At 45.7% G+C, this 22,329-nt stretch overlaps 1 long non-coding RNA gene across 10 annotated transcripts in view; it reads left to right on the plus strand.

The window, feature by feature from the left end:
• The window catches only part of LOC105608012 (uncharacterized), a 45,173-nt gene extending 30,214 nt beyond the window's left edge, over window positions 1-14,959 (plus strand). For all 10 annotated transcript variants that reach the window (XR_009595196.1, XR_009595192.1, XR_009595198.1 and 7 more), the window contains 2 exons: window positions 6,853-6,983; window positions 10,518-14,959. This is a non-coding gene — a long non-coding RNA (uncharacterized LOC105608012). The remainder of the gene's footprint in view (window positions 1-6,852; window positions 6,984-10,517) is intronic.
• The last annotated feature ends 7,370 nt before the right edge of the window (window positions 14,960-22,329 follow it).

Consider the following 22,329-nt stretch of genomic DNA (forward strand, 5'->3'; position numbering starts at 1 on the left):
TTAATCTCATGGATCTCAGCTTTGGTTAAAACTAAAAATATACATTATCCAGACTTGATGCAGGCACAGAATTGGCTTTAATTCACATTGTTTTGCTTTGGAAGAGCTGCAGAAATAGGGCCTTCACTCAGGGATGATTCTGTTTTAGAAAGGAGAAAGGACAGGCTGTAGATCGTTGTCTAAAGTAGAGTTTTTATGTTACGAGAAAGCCATGTATAGGCTGGAGTAGATGAGAAGGAATCACAAAAACTTTTTTTTCTGCAAAAGGAACAAGACAGAGTGAGAGCCTGCCATACTCTTTTGAGTACCAGTCAAGAATGGATTTTAAATATCTTTAGATAATTGCAGAAATTAGGAAAACAATGTTTAAAACGAAGGCATACATAAATTTTGGTATATCCATATGTCGGAATGCCATGCAGATGTTAAAAATATGTTTTCAAAAAATTAAATAACATGGGGAAATGACCATTATAAATGATAGATTCTTTATTGCTATCAAACAGGAATCAATCTTACTCTTTCCAACCTCTGTATTCTTCATGCATTTCCTCTCCACCCCCAGTATAAATAGGAGCATAATGGAAGAAAGGTTTTAAGGACAGATGCATAGACAATGAATTTTAAAGCCAAAAGGGATTTTAGCCATCATTTAGTCAAAATTCATCATTTTGCAAAGGAGACAGACACCAGACTGACACCAGAAAATTAAACATCTTACCAAAGATCTCAGTATCAGCACTGCTACTTACTAAAACCTGGGTTTCCTTGCTCCCCAAATTTGGCACATTTTAAAGGTGGCTCAGTGGTAAAGAATCCACCTACCAATCCAGGAGATGTGGGTTTGATCCCTGCGTTGGGAAGATTGCCCTGAAGAAGGAAATGGCAGCCCACTCCAGTATTCTTGCCTAGAAAATTCCTTGGACAGAGGAACCTTGCAGGCTACAGTCCATGGGGTCACAAAGAGTCAGACACAACTGAGTGACTGAGCATGTACACACACCTTCTACTGTAATATGCTACAGCTGAGGTAGGGTCAGGCTAGGTACTTTTGGCAAGGGAGTGTGCAGGGTACGAGGGAGTGAGTCATAAAATATCTAAAATATTTTAAATAAGATGAGTCATAAATAAGAGTCAAAAAATATCTGTAGAGATCCATTTCTTAATAATTCTAAATCTTCAATTTTTTAACTTAGTACCGCTCTAAAAATTTTGGGGGGTAGAACTCAGATCACTTCTTTGTCTCACAGGAGTAATACTAACAGAAGCGACTAGATTACAACTTATGACATTTATTTATTTGTTCATTTGCCTTTGCCTGTCTCTTCCACTAGGATATATTTTCCAGGAAGGCAGGCCTGTATCTTTTTGCTCCCTCCTAGCAACTGTTTGACATATAAAAGATGTTCAGTAAGTATTGAACATCTTTAATTAGTTGAGTGAATTAATAAATGGTAGTACTAAAAAGCAGTACTCCTTATTTACTTTGATTTCTTCTGGAGGTTTTTCCAAATTTTGTGATTCCTTCATCACTGTAAATTAATTTTAGAATTGGGTGAAAGAAGGCAATGGCACCCCACTCCAGTACTCTTGCCTGGAAAATCCCATGGACGGAGGAGCCTGGTAGGCTGCAGTCCATGGGGTCGCTAAGAGTCGGACACGACTGAGCGACTTCACTTTCACTTTTCACTTTCATGCATTGGAGAAGGAAATGGCAACCCACTCCAGTGTTCTTGCCTGGAGAATCCCAGGGATGGCAGAGCCTGGTGGGGTGCTGTCTTTGGGGTCGCACAGAGTTGGACACGAGTGAAGTGACTTAGCAGCAGTAGCGGCAGCCCCATTCATAGCTCTGCATTTCAGTCTAATACCTTTGAACTGATTTATAATATTAATTTTGGTACTCTTAAACTCTTGTGCCAAATTTGCCAGATTTGAGAATGACCATGATCTGTAATTTTATTTAGGTTTGTATCCACACATGCATGTGTACACTTACACCATGAATTAGTGGTGTACATGTGAGATTAGTGGTGTACATGCAGGAGACCCGGGTTCAATCCCTGGGTCAGGAGGATTCCCTGGAGAAGGAAATGGCAACCCACTCCAGTACTCTTGCTTGGAAAATCCCATGGACAGAGGAGCCTGGTAGGCTACAGTCCATAGGATCGCAAAGAGTCGGACATGACCGAGCAACTTGTCAATGTCAATGTCAAATGTGAGACTAAACTGATGAGTCGGGAGGCAACACTGTTGGGAGAGCATATTTGGAAATAGGAAAAAAGAAATGGTAATACCTTGAAAAATAGAAGCATTAGGCTGAAAAAAGTAAACATTTAAACTCCTATCTCAAATTAAGTGTAAATTTTAAACCTGATGAAAAGAAGTAAATAATATTTGGAAGAGTGGATTTTTCCTTAAAGGTAAGATATTAAAAACAAAGCAAAATAAAAACACTGAGCCTAAATTTAAATATTAATCTCAATTTTAAAAGGTAAGCCTCATACATTTTTCCCTCAGGCTTATTTTCAATTACATGTATGTAGAGAATTAAGAGATTTTAACAGCAAAATTTTTATAGATGAAGAAACCTAAAAATGTTGGCCATGTAGTCTGTTTCTAAGAATTGATTCTAATTTAGGATATAATCTGAAATGCTAAAATATATTTATGCATAAAAAGTTCACAGCAGCATTATTTATAAGAAAGGAAAATAGTGTAAGTGACCACCTAAGGAAACCCTACTCCACACAAGGATCTTTATGCAGCCATTGAAAATGTTTTTAAAGAGTTCTAAATGACTTGAGGAAGCATTTCTGATAAATTGTTATGAAAAAAGTCAGTGACTGAGGAAAACAGTTTAAACTTCATATGCTTAAAAAACTTCATGGAAATATGTCAACTGTAAGTCAGTTACTTTTAAATAAAGGAATTATTGGTTATTTTATCTATATTTTCCTAAAATAAAAAAATATTTTTTCTTTAAACATAATTTCAAATTTTTCTTTACTTGTACTACTTTTATAATCAGAAAAAGAAACCTATTACTTGGCATAGATATGTGTTTATGTCCCAGTGATATGTTTTCAGTATCATCACATGAGTATAAATATTGTTGCCAGAAGAAAAGTTTGATATTACTTAAATCCAAATAATGGAGTTTCCAAAACAAACAGTGATACATATCCTATAACTTGTAAAATTATAGTGGTTTAGTATAATTTACTAGTTAGGCTCTCAGTATGTTTGCTGATGATATGGATAGAGAAGGGACACCTCAATTAATTTACCAAGTTCCTTGAATCTGTCAGTTAGCAACTCTCCCACCAAGAGATTAATGATATAGTCTTGTGTCAAAAAGCTGTCCATAAAATCTCCCTTAGTTTGTGTGGTGCGCTTTTGCAAAGTGTTATTTTGTACTTCAAAAAGAACAGCCTCTTAAGTGCTAATTTTTTACAGACACAAAGGGAGAAAAATTGGTTCTTACCTTGTTTATATTGGCTAGCTATGAGTTTCAAGTAAGATTCTGTGATCTGACACCATCAGTAAAAAAGGTTTCTTGTGGAAATAACTGGCGACAATACCTACCTTGTAGGGTTTGTTATGGTTTAGAAATCATGTATGTAAATGCCCAGTATAGTACACGGCACACAGGCATTCAGTAAACAGTGGCTATTATAATAATACAATATGTAATATTACTATGATTTCTTATGTCACGTTACTATATATAGGGTTAGTTGAAAAAACATAAAGTGCAGTCTACTTAAAAACGTTCTAGACTTTCAGATAAAGATGGGGGAGTGAAGGCAGATCACAAAATCTTTCTCCCCAAATACTTGACAAAACAGTTTGTGCAAAAGAAAGAATAAAAACTCCTTTAAAAGCATTACCAGAAGTAGCAAGAAAAAGAAAATGTCTGCTACCTAAGCCAATGAAGGCCAAAGTAATACTGTCATTTCAAAATAAATAAATTTGGAACAGCAAGAAATGAAAGACGCATGGTTGGAAATCAGAATCACCAGAAACAGACTGGCAGCTGCAGCACATCCCCAAGTCAGTTCATCAAGATGATAGCGCCTCCTCTCCTCTCTCCTACATCTCCCACGTTTCCCTGCTCCTCACTTCAAACTCTGATTTTATTGATAAATACAAGCTCTCACAAGAGAAACTCATCTTACCCACACTATATGGATCAACCTGCCTTCATCTGTACTCATATAAACTCTCTCTTTTGAAAAGGGTTAGGTAGCCCTGCTCTTAACTAAGGCAAGCCCCTCCACTAGTGTCCTGAAGCCCACCCATTCTGACACAGTCAAGCTTTGTGTCCTGTGATTATCCCCTCCATTTCCTGCATCCTCAGTCTCTCTATCAGATTATTCCAATCAGTACTTCCCTGGTGGCTCCGCGGCAAAGAATCCACCTGCAGTGCAGGAGACACAGGTTCGATCCTTGTCAGGAAGATGCCCTGGAGAAGGAAATGGCAATGCACTCCAGTATTCCTGCCTGGGAAGTCTCATGGACAGAGGAGCCTGGCGGGTCCAGGAGTCACAAGAGTCGGACACAATTTAGCGACTACACCACCACCACTTCCAAACATACTGTACTACTTCCCCTTCTAAAAATACTATCACCCTAGATCTCATATCCCCCTCTGCTTTCATGGGAGTAAGAGCCCATTTTTTTCTGCTATGCTTTATAGTAGACTTTTAAAAGGTTGTTTGTACTTGCAGTTTCCACTTCCTCATTGTATATCATCTCTTCAATCCATTCCAATTAGATTATTGTGTCCATAGGTCCACCTAAACTGCTCTTGTTGAGACCGATTACCTTCTTGCCAGATCATTTTCTTCTTCCCAAATGTTTGATACTCCCAGGCATGCATATTCCTCACCCCTCTTTTTTTCTTCTTTATCAATATTCATCCACTGCCACTCCCTGAGTCATCTTATTCAGTTTTTCTGGTTTTAAAATGTCTGTCTCTGTTTTTCAGTTCAGTTCAGTTCAGTCGCTCAGTCGTGTCCGACTCTTCACAACCACATGAATCACAGCATGCCAGGCCTCCCTGACCATCACCAACTCCCACAGTTCACTCAGACTCACGTCCGTCGAGTCCGTGATGCCATCCAGCCATCTCATCCTCTGTCGTCCCCTTCTCCTCCTGCCCCCAATCCCTCCCGGCATCAGAGTCTTTTCCAATGAGTCAACTCTTCGCATGAGGTGGCCAGAGTACTGGAGTTTGAGCTTCAGCATCATTCCTTCCAAAGAAATCCCAGGGCTGATCTCCTTCAGAATGGACTGGTTGGATCTCCTTGCAGTCCAAGGGACTCTCAAGAGTCTTTTTCAACACCACAGTTCAAAAGCATCAATTCTTTGGTGTTCAGCTTTCTTCACAGTCCAACTTCTCACATCCCTACATGACCACTGGAAAAACCATAGCCTTGACTAGACGGACCTTTGTTGGCAAAGTAATGTCTGCTTTTAAATATGTCATCTAGGTTGGTCATAACTTTTCTTCCAAGGAGTAAGCATCTTTTAATTTCATGGCTGCAGTCACCATCTGCAGTGATTTTGGAGCCCCAAAAAATAAAATCTGATACTGTTTCCCCATCTATTTCCCATGAAGTGATGGGACCAGATGCCATGATCTTCATTTTCTGAATGTTGAGCTTTAAGCCAACTTTTTCACTCTCCTCTTTCACTTTCATCAAGAAGCTTTTTAACTCCTCTTCACTTTCTGCCATACGGGTGGTGTCATCTGCATATCTAAGGTGATTGATATTTCTCCTGGCAATCTTGATTCCAGCTTGTGTTTCTTCCAGTCCAGCGTTTCTCATGATGTACTCTGCACAGAAGTTAAATAAGCAGGGTGACAGTATACAGCCTTGACGTACTCCTTTTGCTATTTGGAACCAGTCTGTTGTTCCATGTCCAATTCTAACTGTTGCTTCCTGACCTGCATATAGGTTTCTCAAGAGGCAGGTCAGATGGTCTGGTAGTCCCATCTCTTTCAGAATTTTCCAGTTTATTGTGATCCACACAGTCAAAGGCTTTGGCATAGTCGATAAAGCAGAAATAGATGTTTTCTGGAACTCTCTTGCTTTTTCCATGATCCAACAGATGTTGGCACTTTGATCTCCGGTTCCTCTGCCTTTTCTAAAACCAGCTTGAACATCTGGGAGTTCACGGTTCATATCTGTGTTTTTAGGACTTCTTAAATTTGTATTCTATCCTTAATACCTTTGTTGAGCTCCAAACTCATATCCAACTCCCTTCCCAGGAACTCCACTCATATATCTAATAAGGACCTCAAAATTAATTCATTCAAAACAAACATGTCAGAGGTAGAGAATGGGCTTGTGGACACGAGGTGGGGAAGGAGAGGGTGGGATGAATTGAGAGAGCAGCCTTGACATATATACACTGCTGCTGCTGCTAAGTCGCTTCAGTCGTGTCCGACTCTGTGCGACCCCATAGACGGCAGCCCAGCAGGCTCCCCCATCCCTGGGATTCTCCAGGCAAGAACACTGGAATGGACTGCCATTTCCTTCTCCAATGCATGAAAGTGAAAAGTGAAAGTGAAGTCGCTCAGTCGTGCCTGACTCTTAGCGACCCCATGGACTGCAGCCTACCAGGCTCCTCTGTCCATGGGATTTTCCAGGCAAGAGTGTTGGAGTGGGTTGCCATTGCCTTCTTCTACCATGTGTAAAATAGGTAGCTTGTGGGAAATATCAGCTCGGTGCTTTGTGATGACAGGGGTGCGTGTGGGTGGAGGGTATGGAGGTGGGGGTGGGAGGGAGGCTCAAGAAGGAGGGGATGTATGTATACTTACAGCTGATTCATGTTGTTATACAGCAGAAACCAACATAACATTGAAAAGCAATTATCCTCCAATCAAAAACTGAAGAAATTAAGCGAAAAGGAATACAAAGATTAACGAATGAGAGATCTGAGTAGTCTAGTCTGGCTAAAGGAAACAGACTTGGGTAAATCATAAATTTTGCATTTGTTTGTATTTAAATAGTAAATTGGCAATAACATACTCAAACATACTGATTTTCTTTTTCCTCTCAATTTACTTCTGCCTGAGTTTTCCCCATGTCAATAAATGGCATTATTTTCACCCAGTTGCTCAAGACAGAAACCTAGAGGTCATCCTGAATTCCTCTTTGTTCCAGTTATTAGACTGTTAACTTTTAGCAATAACCCCTTCCCTACTCTGCTTTGTGCTGCTGTGGCTGGGACTTTGCAAGCTACATTTTTACTTTTTTTCAGCTGAATTCTTGCTATAGTCTGTAAGAGGCATTAGATAAAAGACTAAAAGCAAGAAGACAGAAAAAGAACTTGATCTTCTTCCTTGTTGACTTTCCATACCTGCCAGCATTGCCCACTGGAGACCTTCACCCTGACAGCAGCAGTTAGCCCCAAATTTCAACGATCTCCCACTCTCCTGGAAGCATCCTCAGCATACCCTCTCAGACCTACCAGCAAGTGGGCAGCACCTCCTACCGCAGGCCAGGCTTCCAGCTCTATGAGTCCTTGCTCCTGGTTCCTGTGCACTATGCTCGAGCTAAGTCGCGTTAGTCGTGGCTGACTCTGTGCAACCCCACGGACTGTTTTCCCTCCTGGCTCCTCTGTCCATGGGGATTCTCCAGGCAAGAATACTGGATTGTTTCCATGTCCTTCTCCAGGGGCTCTTCCCGACCTAGGGATCGAATCCGAATCTCTAACGTCTCTTGTGTTGACAGGTGGGTTCTTTACCCTAGCACCAACTGGGAAGCTGGGTTCTAGTAACTTCAGGTCTTCCTCAGTTAATCCGGGACTAGATGACTTCCTGAAGTTATTACTCTCTTATCTTAGTGCTCCCCTTTTCCTTTTTTGGTTAGACAACACTTGATCAATTTTTTTGGCTCAATTTACTGTTGTTGAAATACTTAGCAAAAGCCAGAGTGCCTCCTCTAAAGCAGTGGTCCCCAAACTTGTTGGCATCAGGGACCAATTTTGTGGAAGACAGTTCTTCCACAGACCAGGGGTGAGGGGCAGTTTGGGGATGATTCAAGTTCATTACATTTACTGTGCACTTTATTATTACTACATCAACTCCACCTCAGATCACTAGGCATTAGATCCCAGAGGTTGGGGATCCCTGCTCTAAAGCACATATGGTCCCCCTGTCCTTGTCACAGAACAAAATTCAGCCTCCTCTCTCAGGCCTCCAGCCGCTTTTGTGACCTGGCCTGATTCTCTGATCTCACCTCTCACCAGTTTCTGATTTCTCATCTGGCCCTTATTCTGTCCTGAACATACTGCGTTTCCACCATGGGGCCTTTGCACTTGCTCTTCTCTGCCTCTGCATTGCCCAGGTCTTTGCCTAGCTCACTGCCTTGCTTCATTCACGTTTATTCTCAAATGTCATCTCAGGGAGACCTGCTCTCACTACATTATCTGAGATGCATGATTCCTGCCCACAACCCTCCCTTTCCTTACTTGGGTTTCTTATTATGATCGTTACCTGATTTTGTTATATTTATTTCTCTCTTCCCTATTCTCAAGTAAGAGCTCCATTGCTTCATACTAAGGAAGGGATGTGATCTCATTTACCACTGGTGCTGGCACTCAATACATTCCAGTTGACAAATGAATTTAATAGTGAATTGCAGTGAAAATGCAGAAGAAAAGTGGACCAAAGTAATTGCAAAGAAGACAGTATGCAACTGAGACAAAGACTACACAATAGAGCTGGATTCCACTCCCTGAGTACATAATGCAACAAATGAATCAGAAAAACCACTTAGAGATTAACAGAAGAGAATTTCCACAAAATTATGAAAGAACTGAATACGCAGAATAACATAGTCAAAGAAAAAGGGACATAAATATTCGCCATCAAGGTGTATACTGGTTAAGCTATTAACAATGAAGAATGAAGGAAGAACTTCAGACCTCTAGGCTAGAAAACTAAGTAACATATAAGAGGAAATCATGCTGGCCTTAGACTTCCTCTAAGCAATATTCAAAGCAAAAATGTTTGCAGTTTTAAGGCAAAGCCAGCAAGACCCCAAACTATGGTATCTAAATAAGTGTCATTCAGAAACTGACTGAGAAAGGCAAATATGGCATCCATGAATCCCTGATAGGAAAAAAGAACAAAACTACTTAGTGAAGAGCAGATGAGTGATGGATCAAAATTAGTAGGAGTTAAGAATTGAGGTGTGTTGTGACCACTGGATTTTAAAATAGAGGTCTGACCAAATGACAAGTTAAAGTTACAAAACAGAAACATTAAAACCTTCACTTAAAATAATGACCAAAATAATACATTTTTTCACAGCAGTCCACCTGTGTCTCTAAATTGGAAACATACAGATAAAAAAATCTCCAAACTCTTAATTTTTTAAACTGGATATTTTAGGAAATAAGATCTCTTGTTGCACAGAAACATATTTTCTGGAAGTTCAGCAATTCCTTCAGCTTATCATAGTGCTACCATATTCAAATAATTTTAAATTTAATATTTAAAAAATTTAAAAATAGTGTACACATTCTCATCTTAAATAAGATTATTTATTTGTATAAGTGCATAGAAGTATGCCTGCTATGATGGTCATTTAATACTGATGGTAAAGTCTGGGATCTGAAGAGATTTAAAAATCTTCTGTGACTTTCTATATTTGAATTATTTATAAATGAACATGTATTGTTTTTATGAAACCAGTAGAAACACTATCCTTAAAATACTATTATATACAACACTGCAAATACACAATACTACTGAACTGTACGTTTTTAAATTGTTAAGATGATAAATTTTACATTATGTGTTTTTTTAACTGTCTTTTTTTACCACAATTGAAAATAAAAAATATTGTTATAAAAGTTTTATATAAAATTGGTTCAGCCATTATGGCTTTCCAGATGGATTTTGACTATCTAAAGTTCTCCCCAAATCAACTTTTCCACCAAACATTACTCAAGTTATACCCTTCAAATAATACTCTGTATTTGCTTATATCTTATCTGATTTAGAGATCATTCACTGGCAGATATTGTTATAAATATGCAAAATAAAAAGATGCATGTAAAAAGTAACTGTTGTATAACTCTATTAAATATCTTAGTGTTATAAGAATGTAAATATGTGTTATTTGATTTGTATATTTGGGAAGAAATCTTTTAATGATTTTTTTCTGATGGTTAAAATACATGCTCATTTTAGAAAATGCAAAAAAAAGGTAAAAATTACCATAATTACATAATATACTTTGGTATATTTTCCCCTCAGCCCATGAGGAGAAATAGTTTTATAACCTAAAAGATTTATCTGTACATTAAATTAAACATTAGCATTTCTCTGTGGTATTCAGTATTTTTAGTGGTTACAAAAATTCCATTAGATTGATGTACCTTGGTTTATTTTATAACTCCTTTACTATTGAATATTCAGATGGTCTCCTATCTATAGATACTGTTATAAGCATATATAAATCTTTGATTTCATATCTGATTTTTTTTTTTTTCAGGATTGGTTCCTGTAAGTGAAACTACTGTATCAAAGATTTGGACATTTTTGACTCCAGAAAGGTAATATAGTAATAGATGGGTGTGTAAATTACATTCTTAGTAACAGTTATTAGCACTTATTTTCAGTCTCTGCCAATCTGATGGAAAGACTCTTTCTGTAATTTAGATAAAGTTGCATTTTGCTCATACAGTCATATTAGTAACTTAACCATTTTAGGGACTTACAGTTCTTTATAGAGCCTTGCCAAGATACTGAAGAAAATATATTTTGTTTTTGGCTTTGGCAGCATTTAAGATAAATTATATTTTGAACACACAGAAAGGTGAGGAAAAAGGAACATAAAAAAGGATCCAAATTATTTTACTTAATAAAAAGTAAGATTGTATTTTTTTTTAGAAACAGGAAAGTTTTATGATCGTCTAAGAAGCTTAATAGATATATAAATTGATTTTCCATTATAGACATGGAGAATACTGCTGCTTTTTATATTTCCATTAAATATATATGCAATTAATTATTTCTTGGGCACAAAGGAAGTTCAACACAGTACAAGAACATATTCTTGTACTATGTACAGGCCATATTCTGACCACAAAACAATGCTCTGTGATGACCTAGATGGCTGGGATTGGAGGTAGGGGTAGGGTGGAGGGAGGTCCAAGAGGGAAGAGACACATGTAGTCTTCAATTCTTAATGTAGTAGTAGAGCAATATTACTATCAACCAGCAACATCGTGTTTTATTTATGGAAATCATTGAATTTATTGCTTAAGGTGCCATTTTTACTACAGAACTTTTCAGAATGCTTCGAAATACTTAGTCTATAAGGTTAAGAAAAACATTCATTGGATAACTACTTTGAAATAATTTCCACAACCCTGTCTTCATTCAAGAGGCCTAGAAACAGACTGGCTCACTTCCAACTTCCTTACTTGTTATCTTTGCTATGAAGTCATTCTATAGATAGGTTAATAAGCATTCTGGCATACAGCAAAATTGCATCTGTAAAACTATATGGCACGGTTTGGCTGGGGTTGTTCCTCCTTCGGAACTGTATTACGTAATTTTAAAGTGTTTACTTAAGCTCCTTTGGGCTGCCTCCATGGTAGCTATGAAGTCACTGAGAATTAGGAACAGTTTGGGGCCTGATAACAAAGTCTATTAGTTTAATGTGAACACTGTCAATTTTTTTTTTATCATTGCTGTATAAGGAAGTTTAAAAACAAAGATATTGATTCATTTTATTTTTTAAAAGAGCTTGCTACTTCAAAAATTATGAAATATAACACAAAGCAATCATAAATGTACATTTGCTCATTACCTAAATGTGCTTATTTTAAAACTTGTAATGAATTCACAATGTGATTTTGACCCAATAGAACTATAAATAATTATGCAAAATTACCAAAATGTATAGAGCACAGACTTTAGCAGAGTATGAATTATTAAAACAGCCTAAGCCTTCTCTAAGTCATAAAGGAAGTTTTCTATGAGAACATCAAAGGTATATAAACTGTAATAATATCAGCTTTGGGAGAATTTAAAAAGATACCAGGTTATAAGAAAAGACTATTTTATCTTGATTGAATACAGAAAGGTATTTTCAGTTCCTTAGAGAACTCTTAAGCTCCTTTACCAACCAAATAACAGTATGTCATGCAGTTCAGGCAGTAGGCATTGTAAAAGTGAAAGAAGAGCTATTCAAATTTTGTATGGTAATAATCAAGTTTTATATCAATTCAAGGAAACATGCAGATTCTTATACCTAAAATCTCAACCATCACTTTAGAATTATACTGAGTTTTATGAATCAACAAGCCCAAGTAAAAAAGATCCTGATATCTAAAAATGTATAACCCTTTTTAAGAACTGTCATTCTGTCTTAATTATATAACATGAATTTATTATAAAATTACTTAATGGAATAATCTCCATGGCATTTTGCTTTTAAACTTGGAGAAGTCACTGATGGTCTTGCAATGAGCTAGTAATATCCAAAGTCAGGGACAGTTTAAGGAGGCAGTGGAAAACTTTTAGGACCTGATCATGTCTTTGAAAAGTGCAGCCACTGGGAGTGTCCTACCTAGCTTTGGAGAGACAGGAGTCTGTATATGGAGGCCTGACCTGGAGGGGAGGGAATGGTCATGGAGGAGAAAAAGGGGAGAAGATTATGAGATTGCCCACTCAGACTGGCTCTCAATTAGCTTTGCTGTAATGATGAAATACTTGGATTTTTATATTCACTTCTAATATCAAAAAAGGATATTTGTTATGTTTAAACAGTTTTTATATACAACGTATTGTTTAAATCTGTTTATCTGAAGTTAAAATGTGTGGTGATTTTAAACACATGGCAAATTCTTTGACGCTCTTCCCAGTAAAAGGCAGAGTCTGATTCTCCTTCTAGAATCTGTATGGCTTAAGTGATACGCCTCAGAGGAACAGAATGTGATGGATAGGATTTCTAGGATTAGGTTCTACAGCTTCACTTGGCTCTCAGTCTTGGGACCCTTGGAACCCAGAACCATGCTGTGAGGAAGCCCAGACCACAAGGAGTGGCCATGTGCAGGTGTTCAGGCTGAAAACCCTAGCTAAGATCCTAGCCATCTGTGAGCAGGGATTGCTAGATGGGAAAGTGAACCGCCTTCAGATGATGCAAGGCTTTAGCCTATGAGCTGCCCCAGCTGACTCCCTGTGGGCAAGAAACAAGCATCTTGCAGAGCCCTACCCATAACTGCATATTCCTGAGCAAGTGTTGGTTTTAAACCATTACGTCCTGAGGGTGGTTTGTTTTGTATCTGAGTTTCTGCTTCCATTAAATCTCTAGCTCAGGTTAGCTGTGACAACTGGGAAACCTTTTCCCCTCACTTTTTGTTGTTTCCCTAGCCAGACTGAGATCTTAAGCACTTCTGGGTACTAACTGTGTATGATTAAGTGTGGTTTTGAAGGGCCATGAGAAACAAATACCACCCTTATGGGAATTCATTCTAGCTCATGTCCCTTTCCTTGAAGGTCTGGTGGTTGAGCAGGGCAAAAACAAAGCTTGATTCCATCTGTCTCTCCTTTTCTTCTTCTCTAGCTATCCACAGTTTTTAAAAAGAGAGGAAAGCAAGATTTTATCCTCTCCTGCCCTTGTCTCCCTTCTGAATTCAAATCTTTGGGAAGGTGCTTTCTTTTTCACTGGAAGGGTACACAGCCTTTTCAGTGGATTTTCAGCCACAGCTTAGCTTTTCATTCCTTTTCAAGGAAGCAAAACAGAGTTCCTCCTCCTGAACCAGAGGCCCATTTCTCCTCCCAGTCCACAGCCCAGACCAGAATGGGGATCCCTTGATCTGGCCCGTCAGTCACTTTCCCATTCTACCAGCTGTTTCAAATTAGCTTTCTTGAACCCCTCTCCTATCCCCACTGCCACTAGGTATACAGCAGTGGTCCTAGTTGATTCTTAGATCACAGGCTATTTTATTTTCCATCTTCCTGTCTCCAGGACCCCACCTGGTGTAATCTTTTCAAGGACCTGTATTCTTTTCATAACTGACCATGCATTTCCATTAAAAAAATGAAATCCTTTTATGGTTTTCCCTTTTCTGTAGGTTTAAATCCTGAGGCCCAATAATCATTTACACACAGAACAAACACTTGAGATTGTATGCTGAATTGTAGTAGAGGTTACTCTGGAGAGAGACCAGATTGCTTTCCCTAGGTTCTCAAAAGGGTATTTGTGCCCCCAAAAGCTAAACACTTGTAGGTCTCAAGCTACATTCCAAACTCCCCAGCGTGGACTACAAAGTCTGCCTGACCTGGCCTTTCATCCAGCCTCCCTTCTCCCCCTTTTCACAGCCCACCCATTCTTACTTGGCTGTAGTTGTTCACTACAGGCTTTGTACCTGCTACTTTGCTTGTTCAGCTTGGGAAAACTCTTTCCTTAGCTGGTCTAACTTCTGCCCATCCAGGAAACCGTCTTCTTTTAAGAAGCACCTCAGGTCAGCTACCTACAGGAAGCTATTCAGGCTAAGCAAGCTGGGTGTGAATTCCTGCCTCCCTGAAGCCAGGCTAGCAACTGCTCTTTCTCTTAGCGTCTGCCTCTTGGATTTCCAAACTAGGGTGGAGGTGGGAAAAAAATAAAACAGTGAAGTAAAACCTGTAAAACAAGCAGTGACTAATAAATTGTTTGTGCAGCACTTACACTGAACAATCATCCCAGGCTGTAGTATACACTTTTGTAGTGCTTTCTTAGGAGGGAGAGATTGGGTTGCAAACGTGTAATTTATATTTGCCCCAGAGTTTTGACGATAAATACAACAGACACCTTCCTGTTAAGACAATTTCCTACAGGAATTTTCCGCACCATCCCATTTTCCTTTATCTTATGCCCAGCCACCAAATGGTGTTATGTATTTAACAAATACTGAAATTAATAAATATAGTTCTGATATCCTGCTATCTACTAGGATTGCTGGGTCATTTATCTGAATTGTTTCTCCTTGGCTCACGCAACATCACCGCCCCCAAAAGGTCTAACACATCGTGAAGTGTCCTTAAAATTCTCCACCTACCCAGGAAGACGCTCCTACTTTTTGAGATACACTGTGTACTTGTGAGGTCTGCTTTCTCTCACAGCACAGGCTTTTTAAAGTCAACCCTTGACTCGTTCAGAAAAAGTTAAGGCTTAATTGCTGTCTTGAAACAGAGCTCTTTTCCCTCCTAGGGCGGACGGATCTGAGAGAAGTGTATTTCCCTGCTACTAACGAATCAACTTATAAATAGCGCTTACCGCGCTGAGTCACCAAAACCCGGAGTTTCCCCAAATAGCTTTATAACGACTGCTGGAATCGAGTGCTCCGGAACGGTGACAAACGCCTGTCACACACCCGCGAGGCTGGACGCTAGGCTTGCGCCGCCGAGCGGGGTCTCCAAACACCCGGCTTTCGGAGAACGCGGGCACGGCAGCCTATGTCCCAGCCTGGAGTTGAGAGTCGGACCTCAGGAGCGCGCTGGGCGCTCTCGGGACGCGGCCAAGACTTGGCCTTGACCGTCCGGGGCCGTCCCCGCCCCCTCCGGAGCTGGGAGCCGCAGGGGGCCGGCACCAGCTTCCGCGCGGAGCCGCCCGCCCGCTCACACAATGGGGCGCGTCGGGGGAGGGCGGCCTCAGCCACCGCTCTGGGCCCGGGCTCCGGGCAGCTGGGGATGAAGCCAGGAGCTGGGGCAGCAACGAAAACCCCCTCCACCCGTCTCCTGCCCGCCCACTCCCACACTTCGAAATGGCTGCAGCCGCCGCTTAGGGGGCTGGGTGGGGGGGGAACGGAAGTGCCACCCCCTGCAGTCAGGGGACGGTGACGTCATCCCTACTGTCAGCCTGTAGCGGGGGCGTCTGCCCGTCACGTGACCCCCGCTCCTAGCCGAACCCCGCGCGCGCTCGCGCGCGCTCCCTCCCCCACCAGCTTCTCCCCAGCTCTCGCCCTCCCCGCTCCAGCGCGGCTGTCAACAGCGCCAGCTCCGCCCCCTCCCCCGCGCCCAGTGTAACCGCCACGGCGGCGCGGCGAGCGCTCGCGCTTGGGTCCGGGCGCCCCGGAGGAAAGCGTTGCCTTCTGTCCTCACCTCGCCCCCCTCCCCTCAGTCGCCGGCGCGGCGGGTCGCGTGGGCACCGGAGCCAGGAGTGTGCGGTGGCGTGCGGCGACAGCGCTTCTCCACTCAGCCCTCCCACAGCAGCTGCGCGGGACGAGGTGGGGACGCTAGGTCCGAGCTCCGAGCTCCGAGGGGGCGAGCTGGGCTCAGCAGCCCCCTGGTCCTGGCGCGTCTTCCCTGGGGGTTCGGTATCCCAAGCAGGAGCTGCAGCAGGGAGCCCGCCGTCGACCGCTCGCTCGCCCGCCCGCGCCCCCGCGGCGCTCCCGCCTCCACTCTCCTCGCCGCCTGGGCGGCGCAAGCTAGTCCTGGCTTCGTCTCTGGCCGCGGCGCGGCCACCGGCTGTACGACGAGGGGGGCCAGGCGCTGACCGTCTCCGGAGCCCCTCGGCCACCCCGCCGTGCACTGCTAGGCTTCCAGATTGGGTGGCTGTCACTGCTGCGCCTCGCTCTAATTTTTTCCCCCTTTATTCCCTTCTAAAAGTAGAGGCTTGGGGGAGGGAAGAGAAAACCCAGTGTAGAAAGGGGGCGGTGCGGACTGACCTGTCAACGGTGGAGGAGGAAGACCCCCCGATCCGGGCGAGCTCTCGAGCCCGCGCAGGGACCGGAGCCCTGGGTTCGCGCGGAGAGGCGCGGCGGCGGCGGCGGCAATGCCTCAGCCAGGTGTCCCCCCTCGGCGGGGCCCGCGCTGCCGCGCCCGCCCCCTCCCCCGGGCGCCGCGCTCCCCGCCCCATCGCCAGGGAACAGGGAACCCCCCAGCTCGATTTTTTTGTGCAGTTTCAGCAAAGCTCCGAGGAAGTTGGTCCTTTTGTTCCACTATTTATAGATTGCGTCAACATTGCGAAAAGGAGAAGGCGGAGCGGTGGCCCCTCCCCCCTCCCCTCCTCCAGCCGGCTCCTGGGAGAGAAAAGCCCCAGCACACGACCTAAGTACACAGCGCGCCAGCCGCCCGCCCGCCCCCGGCCTCCCGATCGCCGCCTCCCCCTCCTCCCTGCCCGGGCCAGAGCGCTGCCAACCCCGTCACGTGCCCGCCCGGGAAAACCAGCTCCCCGGGGCTCCGCGCCGCCCCCCAGGCTCCGTGGCGGCGGCCGCCTCGCTCAGCTGTGCGCCTGGCTCCTGGGCTCCAGCCAGTGACCCAGGCGTCGCGCACAGCGTGGGCACCCGCACCCTAGTCACCCGGGGTCCGCGACTCTCGAGAGTGCTCGCCAGCCATCGGCGCTTCCGCCCTCCTCAAACCTCCCCGCCACCACCACCCCGCCCGATCTCTGGAGCGCCACCGCCCTGGTCGCCGAGTGTGCGCGCGTTCGGGCCTCGCTGCAAGCTGGGGGCCTGACTGGGCCCTCGCGCGGCCGCTTCCCCAGACGAGGGGATGCCAGTCCCCCTTTCCCTTTTTCTCCCCCGCACGATCGGCTGCGGGCGGGGGACCGAGGGACGCCGGGGTGGCTGGCGGCCGCCCGAAGGCTGGCGGGCGGAGCGCGGGAAGTACGGTGCGGCCGTTCCGAGACGCGCGGAGACGCCCTGCCTCCTCCGCAGGTGCAGCGGGGCGTCGCGCGAGCTCAACTTACTGCCTCCCGGACTTCTGCGGACCGAGGAGTTTTGCAGACCTGAGCCGCCGTGGGGGTACTGGAGTTTCTGAGGAGTTACTGGAAGCTAGATCTGTGACAAAAAACATTTGAACTTTCTTCTCAAACCTGATGACGAAGTGATAGGCCCCGGCATACTCCCCGAAATGAAACTGAGCTCCCTTGCTGGCCTAAAGCTTCTGTTCCTGAGCTCGATGTAAACAAGGAGGGCGGTCAATACTAGAGGAAGGCCTTATTAAAAAAAAAAAAATAAAACAAGTGCAAGTAGCTGGTTTGAGTGTAATTTACCTTCGCAGCTTCCGGTCATTTCCCTTAGTGATTTATTTAGATCTTAGTTTAACTTTCCAGAGTCGGAATAAAAATAATTTAGCCCTTCAGATCACGGGTGGAGAAAAGTTCGAACTGAGCTGGGACGAGTGCAGGAAACGCGTCGGACCTTTCCGGGCAGTTGGACACTGTGGTAAACAGTCTGCAAGAGTTATTTTCTAAGGAGTTTGGAGAGACTGTTCCCTCGCACTCACCCTCGTTCGGGCTCAAGTGCAGGCCGCCGGGGGAGGAGGGCGGGACTCTGCCCCGGCCCTTGCCCGGGAGCGGAGCTTCCGGGCCCTGCGTTGGGCGCGTGCAAACCTAGGAGAGCTTTCGCACGGGCCACTCGGGGCAGCAACAAGTTTACCTCTATTTGAGAAACCTTTCCAAGTTTGGCTTTTTTTTTTTTTTTCCTTTAAGGGGGAGACCTTAGTCCATGAGTTCATCAGTTTAGGATACATGTGCTTTGCTCACCATTAAGAGAGAGGCGAGATAAAGTGAAGCGAGCCTGTGCAGTGGTTGCTGGGTTTTTCCAAAGCGCAGAGCTGAGTGGACGAGCAGCAAATGGGACTGGGCGTTGGTGCCCCCTCACACCTGATGGTACTCAGAGCTTGGGGTGGGAGCCGGATCCCGGATCTCGAAACTTCTCTCTCGGTTTCCTTCCAACTTAGTGAAAGGCTCCGGCCGCCCCTCTTCCGGCCTTTCTACCCTGCCTATTCGTCTGTATCTGCAAGACACAGTCCTCCTAAGCAGGCGAATTCGTTTCCGCGCCAACTTTGTTGCTTCAGTATCTACAAATCACGTTTCTTTACACGAAGAAAACAAGCCAGGCCTGCGGGCCCTTTTCGCCCATGCAAGGGACAGGGGTCCCAGGCCTCAGCCTGAGCCTCCCCCTCTCCCCGCCCAGCCTGGGACGGAACCGCGGTGTCCCCATCACTTTTGTCAGGACACGCGTTTTCCACCCCCATTTTGTTCTTCCGCGGTCGTCTCAGCTGCGGAGAGAAGGGAGCGAAAGCAAAACGAAAGCACCCGGGGCGCATCAGTCGCGGCGGCTTCCCTGAGCACGGCCGTGGGAGGTCAAGATCTGGGGTTGGGAGGCAAGAGTGGGCGTGGGGGCTGCGTGGAAACCGGGTGGCGGGTGGTCCCCGCAGGGCCCCCGGGAGCTGCCCGGAGCTCCATCGCTCCTCCTCCCCATGGGAAAGGCGTCCGCGTGTGAGAATATACCAGCCCCGAAGGGAAAGTTTGGCCTGGGTCTTGAGTTGAAACTCGAGACTGATTGGGACCGTGCGGAGGGGACCCAGAGGCCCAGGAGTGTGGCGCGGGGGCGAGCGTTGGCCCCCGGCGACTGATCCGGGGGAGAGGCCGGGGCGGGCGAGGGCGCGCGGAGGCCGCCGGGGACCGGAGGCTCACGGAATTGTCGCTCCACTCAGATTGGATAGGCTGCCCGCTTACCCGCAAAACCCAGAGTTCTTCGCCGTATAAAGACTTCAGGAAACTTTAGTGACAACCTCCGCGCCCGCCCCCCTCCCTCTCGGTAGTCACTGCGGGGACAAAGGCGGCCTGAGCAGATCTGGACAAGGCGCGGCCTCTGTGGGCGGCCTTCGCGGCCTCAGACTTCTTCAGTTAAGAAGAGGATGAGTATCTTTACGAAGTGAAGTTAACCACCCCCCACCACCACCCCTCACTGGTGACAGCCAGAGTCTGATCTGCTAAAAGGCGTCCCGTTCCCCCCACCTTCCCTTGCAATGAACCAACACGGGGAGAGTGGCCTGCAAGATGCTCACCCTGTCACTCGGGTACATTCGTCCCTGTCATTCGGGTACACTTATGTAGCCAAAAGCGCGAAAAGTCCCACCTTGCCCTAATAAACAACTAACTTCATTCTTGCCTGGCACCTTTCTTGTCGCAATAACTGTGGGTTTTGGCAAGTGTTAAAAATACCATTTGATCCTAAATGAGTCAAACGTGGAAACAGTTTTCTGTGCGAGTAGTTTGAGTCTGTGCTTTCTCTCACTGGCACCTAATACACGGCGCAGCCCACAGCCGTGACACCTCAACCCGTGCAGGGGCGCTTTCGCGCCGCACCTTTTCACTCCTTAAATAAGTAGACTTGGAATTGTGTGCATTGTTTAGGTCCTGCATCGCTGGTTATTCATTTCACCAAAAGTACTCAAAAACGGCTATACTTTTAAAAGATGCAAAATTGAATTATTATAAGCGAACCTCGGGAAGGCAGTCTTAATTTCCTGCTGATGTTATGCCGGTAATAGGCAGTAGGCAATCCCAGACTAATTACGTTCGTTTTTATTCCTTTCCTGTTCACCACAACTGCAAATACCAGAAAGTTCTGTGAAAAACATGGCCCACTCCACCCAAATTTCTTTATACAATAATGAGAGGAAACTTGCAGGTGAAATAGACCCGTAGGCTATTACTTTGGGAAGGAGTCTTCTATTTCTTGAAAAAAAAAAAAAAAAAAAAGCAAACTCAGCAAAAGCTATTTTTTGACTCAACAGGGTGATTAAAATGCCTGCTTTCACCATGCTCGCCCTTTGGTTTCATATGTGGCCACTGTTCTCACTTTCTTGCAAGTTTCCCCCCTTGTAACTTATTTCTGTGAAACAGAGATTCCATCAGGTTATCTTGCTAAACTGGGCATCTATAATCTTTTATCCTCCATCTCACTTCACACACGGCTTTGAAAGCCCGTAATTGTCTTTACTTCGCCACCCCCCCCCCTTTTTTTTTTTAAATTAAATCTACGCATTCGCAAACGATGCTTTGCCTGGGCTAGAGTACCTAAAACGTTACCCGCCCGGGCAGTCCCTTGAGGCATCGAAACTCCAACCTTGCGCAGGCCACTGGAACCCGCACCAGAAACCTCGATTTGGAGTCCAGTTTGGAAACAAATCCGTGCTTTTCGCGGTGAAATGGGAACTTGCCCAAGCGATGCATCTGGCTTTAGATTTTATGGGGAATATGATCTGGAAAAGGGAACGCCTGTTTCAGGCGCGGCAACGTGCCCCGCGCAGATCCCCCGGGGCTCCCTCATGCTCAAGAGCGCGCGGGGCCTCGACCCGCAGGGCCTTAGCCAACCTCTGGGCGCCCGGGTTTGGGTGAGCCCCACACCCTGGCTTTCTCCCTTTCCGGCTTCGCCTGGGGTCGCTCTCCGCGGCTGACGAAGCTGTTAGACCCAAGGAGAAAGTTAAGAGACTGAAGATCAGATGTCCTTAAAGGGGCTGGGGAAAGGGAGAGGCTCTTCGCCGTTAGTGCCGAGAACCTCGGATACCCCGCGCTCGCCGTGAGGCGAAGAAAACTGTCCTGGGGGAGCACCAGTGTTCCCGAGATTTTGCCAAAGTTTGGAGAGCCCGGAGGTAGCGTGTCCCCCACCCCCGCCCGCCACCGGGTTGTTTCACAATCCCCTCCGGGCTGCCTTAGGCGAGGGCCCGCGCGGGTGGGGCGGGGTAGGGTGAGGTGGGGAGGATGGGTTTCCTCCGTTTCCGCCCGCTCCGCAGCGGAAACGTCGAAGGGGTTAAAATGGCGCGGCGGAATGCGCGCGAGGAGAGGTGCCAGTGTTCGGCCCCGACGGGCGGGAGAAATGGGGTGAGGGTGTGGGATCCCCGGAAAGGGCCGGGAAAGCGGGCACCAAGGGGAGGTGTGAGGCCCGAGTGTTTGCCATTGGGGGTTGGTTTCAAGGCAGTTGCCGATCGTAGTGGGGACCTGAGCGGCACTAGGGAAGTTAAGCAATGGTTAGTGCCCGTCTTGGCCCGCCCTCGGGCAGGGTTATGTCAGGAAAGCGTCCTGGCACCGAGCTCCGGCCCGAGGAGACGATACTCCCCCTCGCGCGCACTCCGCGAGCGGGGCCGGGCGGGTGCGGAGGGGCGGGCGGTGAGCCGCGCGAGCCCAGGGCGCTGAGGTCGGCAAGTCGCCTTCGGAGCGGGCGGCGGCGCTTCTCCAGTCTACGTGGAAAAAAATAAAATAAAACTACAGAAGCACCCCTCCTCGGCAAGCGGCCCTTTAGCCCTGGAAACGAAGATAGAAAGGGACTCAGGGAACCGGAGAAGCTCAGTATAGTACTTCCCAAAGTTTCCAGGTTTGTCCAGCGACTGGGAATCCTGAGAGCTCTCCAAGAGTTGAGCCCATTTCCCCTTCCAGAACAAAACTAGAGCGTTCCTCCGGAGGAAGGCTGCAGTTCAGGCCCCGCGGGGAAGCCGAGCAGCCCCCGCCGGCTGACTTCGGGCTCGCTTCTTCCTAGGACAGCGGGGAGCGCCCTTTCTGAGCCGCCCCGGGCGGCAGGCGCGCG

The sequence above is a fragment of the Ovis aries genome, chromosome 10 (genome assembly GCF_016772045.2).
Source record: "Ovis aries strain OAR_USU_Benz2616 breed Rambouillet chromosome 10, ARS-UI_Ramb_v3.0, whole genome shotgun sequence".
Classification (NCBI taxonomy): domain Eukaryota; kingdom Metazoa; phylum Chordata; class Mammalia; order Artiodactyla; family Bovidae; genus Ovis; species Ovis aries.